Source organism: Jaculus jaculus, chromosome X (assembly GCF_020740685.1).
Source record: "Jaculus jaculus isolate mJacJac1 chromosome X, mJacJac1.mat.Y.cur, whole genome shotgun sequence".
NCBI lineage: Eukaryota > Metazoa > Chordata > Mammalia > Rodentia > Dipodidae > Jaculus > Jaculus jaculus.
In genome coordinates, this window is record NC_059125.1 from 126268268 (window position 1) to 126271942 (window position 3675).

At 49.3% G+C, this 3675-nt stretch overlaps 1 pseudogene; it reads left to right on the forward strand.

The window, feature by feature from the left end:
* The first annotated feature begins 2154 nt into the window (after window positions 1–2154).
* LOC101600616 lies at window positions 2155–2991 on the forward strand (annotated as a pseudogene).
* Window positions 2992–3675: the final 684 nt, after the last annotated feature.

The following is a 3675-nucleotide window of genomic DNA, read 5'->3' on the forward strand; positions in this document are numbered from 1 at the left end:
TCAGCAGCTGGAGGTGGGAAGGTGCCTCATTGTTAGAGTGCTTGCCTAGCGAGTAAGGAGCCTTGCATAATAGCCAGGCTTGGTGGCACACACTTTTTTTTTTTTTTTTTTTTTTTTGTTTAAAGGTAGTGTTTCACTGCAGCTCAGGCTGACCTGGAATTCACTATGTAGTCTCAGGGTGGCCTCGAACCCACAGTGATCCTCCTACCTCTGCCTCCTGAGTGCTGGGATTAAAGGTGTGGGCCACCACTCCTTTTTTTTTTTTTTTTTTTTTTTTTGAGTGTGGCAGGCAGAGAGAGAATGGGCACACCAGGGCCTCCTATCACTGCAAAGGAACTCCAGATGCATGTGCCACCTTGTGCATCTGGCTTACGTGAAGCCTGGGGTCCTTAGGCTTCACAGGCAAGCGCTTAACTGCTAGGCCATCTCTCCAGCCCACCTTCTTTTATTGACAACTTCCATGATTGTAAACAATATTCATGGTAATTCCCTCCCTCCCCTCTCCCACTTTCCCTTTGAAACTCCACTCTCTACCATATCCCCGCCCCTCTCAATCAGTCTCTCTTTTATTTTGATGCCATCATCTTTTCCTCCTCTTATGATGGTCTTGTGTAGGTAGTGTCAGGCACTGTGAGGTCATGGATATCCAGCCCATTTTGTGTCTGGAGGAGCACATCGTAAGGAGTCCTACACTTCCTTTGGCTCTTAAATTCTTTCTGCCACCTCTTCCACAATGGACCCTGAGCCTTGGAAGGTGTGATAGAGATATTGCAGTGCTGAGCACTCCTCTGTCACTTCTCAGCACCATGGTGCCTTCTGAATTATCCCAAGGTCACTGCCATCTGAAAAGAGAAGCTTCTCTAACCAAAAGTGAGAATAGCATTAATATATGGGTATAAACATTAAGAGAAGTGCTTACTGGGCAGTTTAGTGAGCATAGTATAAACATGTAGCCAGACAGCAGCAGACGTTACATCCCTAAGGCTCATGACTACCCCTGTTTTAGGTTTTCAGTATCAGGGATGTATTCCCTCCCATGGAGCGGGTCTCCAGTCAAATTAGGGGATAGTTGGCTTCCCCCATAACAGATGTGCCACTATTGCACCTGCTGGCTCATTTGGCCTGGCTGCTCAAATATAAGGCTAGCAGTGTCCACTATTGAGTATCTTCACTGGTGATTTCTTTCTCTCCCATTGAACTGCATGCAGCGTGGCCTTTTCCAGCTTTCTGTCAGCTGATCTACATGGAGGAGGTTATCAGCTCAGCTCCAACATGATTTCTCAGTGCCCTTGTAGCCCAAGCATGTGAGTCTTCAGCAATAGGGTCTTACCATCTATTCCTGGTGTGAAACCAAGGACCTTGGCAATGGCCTGTAATGTTTTGGGGATATCAGTGACCTCCCTGGCCAACAACTCACTGGAAGGTATCCCATCCCTGGCACTGAAAATTTTCTAGTAACAATCTATGGCTCCTGGGTGGCACACATTTTGGTGCCAGAACTTAGGAAGCAGACATAGGAGGATTGCCATGGGTTCGAGGCCACCCTGACACTACATAGTGAATGTAATGTCAACCTGAACTAGATGCTACCTCGAGAAGCAAAAAAAAACTTTTTTTTTTAAAAAGAAGCCTTTTGGGCTGAAGAGATGGCTTAGCGGTTAAGGCACTCACCTGCAAAGACTAATAACCTTGGTTTAATCCCTAGTACCCATGTAAAATCAGATGCACAAAATGGCACATGTGTCTGGAGTTCATTTGCAGCTGCTAGAGGCCCTGGCATGCCCATCCTCTCTTTCTCTCTCTCTCTCTCTCTCCTTACAAATAAATGAATAAAAATATTAGCCGGGCGTGGTGGCGCATGCCTTTAATCCCAGCACTCGGGAGGCAGAGGTAGGAGGATCGCAGTGAGTTCAAGGCCACCCTGAGACTACATAGTGAATTCCAGGTCAGCCTGAGCCAGAGTGAGACCCTGCCTCGAAAAACCAAAATATATATATATATATTAGCTGGAGAGCCGTGGGCAGAGCTGACAGGTTCGGTCCCGGAGTTGGGGGAAGTCGGCTCAGTGTCCCTGCGAGTTTGTCTCTGGGACGGAGGACTGGTGATCCGGGTGATCCGAGGGAGTGAGCGACGCTTCAGTCCCTACGCGCAAGGATGAACTGTCACTCAGAGGTGCTAGAGGCGTCGGTGGAAGGGAGGCAGGTGGAGGAGGCCATGCTGGCTGGGCTGCACACCGTGCTCTTGCACCAAGGTCCACTACAAGAAGGAAGGCACCCACTCTATGGGCACCGTGGGCATCCAAGATGTTGACTGTGACTTCCTTGACTTCACGTACGTGCGTGCGCAAAGCTGTTGGGGAATTGAAGGATGCACTGCGGAACTCAGGTGCTGATGGGCTTGGCCAGATGTCTCTGGAGTTCTATCAGAAGAAGAAGTCTCCTTGGCCTTTCTCAGATGAGTTCATTCCCTGGGAGGTGTGGACGGTCAAGGTGCACGTGGTGGCCCTGGCCACAGAGCAGGAACGGCAGATATGCCGGGAGAAGGTGGGCGAGAAGCTCTGCGAGATCAACATTGTGGACTTGGTGAACCGGCATTAGAACCCACACAAGATGCCCACACAGTCTGAAGTGGACACAAGCTTGTGGGACGTGCAGCCCTTTCGGGGCTGGAGAGGTGGCTTAGTGGTTAAGCGCTTGCCTGTGAAGCCTGAGGACCCTGGTTTGAGGTTCATATTCCCCAGGACCCAAGTTAGCCAGATGCACAAGGGGACGCACGCGTCTGGAGTTCGTTTGCACTGGCTGGAGGCCCTGGCACGTCCATTCTCTCTCTCTCTCTATCTGCCTCTTTCTCTCTGTCTGTCGCTCTCAAATAAATAAAAATAAACAACAACAAAAAATTTTTAAAAAGATCTCCTTTCAGGTCACTGACGCCCTGGGTACCTCCGTCACCACCACCATGCGCAGACTTATCAAAGACACACTTGCCCTGTAGGCCTTGCTGGTATTATGGAGCCTTTTGGGTTCTGGAACCTGCTCTACGTTCTTGGTAAGACTTGGAAGGGGCAGCACCAGCCTCTGGTGATCCTTGTAACATTTGCTGACAATCAAGTTCTACTTGCAGGCTTTCCACACCATTGATGGGTTTCCCCTTCTACACTGTCCAGGGTGCTGTGGGAGTGGTGAATAAAGTTGCAATGTGAGCTGGGCGTGGTGGCGCACGCCTTTAATCCCAGCACTTGGGAGGCAGAGGTAGGAGGATCACGGTGAGTTTGAGGCCACCCTGAGACTACATAGTGAATTCCAGGTCAGCCTGGGCTAGAGCAAGACCCTACCTCGAAAAACCAAAAAAAAAAAAAAAAAAAAAAAGTTGCAATGTGAGTTTGGGTTCAATCATCTTGGCTTGTGTCCTGCCCTGAAGCATGAACACCTGCCATTCCTGTGGAGACACAGGTCCATGTTGAGGGCATTATTCTAGGCCAAAAGCGAAGGGTGCATGGAATTAAAAATGGAAGGAAACTGACTGACAGTCATATAAATTGTGTTATCCAGATGCGATCATGGCTGTTCCCCTAAATGAGGGCATGGTGTGAGCCTCTTGCTTTTGAATGGGGCTGATCTGTTTCTCCTCCCTAAGGATGCCATGGCATGCTGGCCTTTATTCTGAGATCTAGCTGCA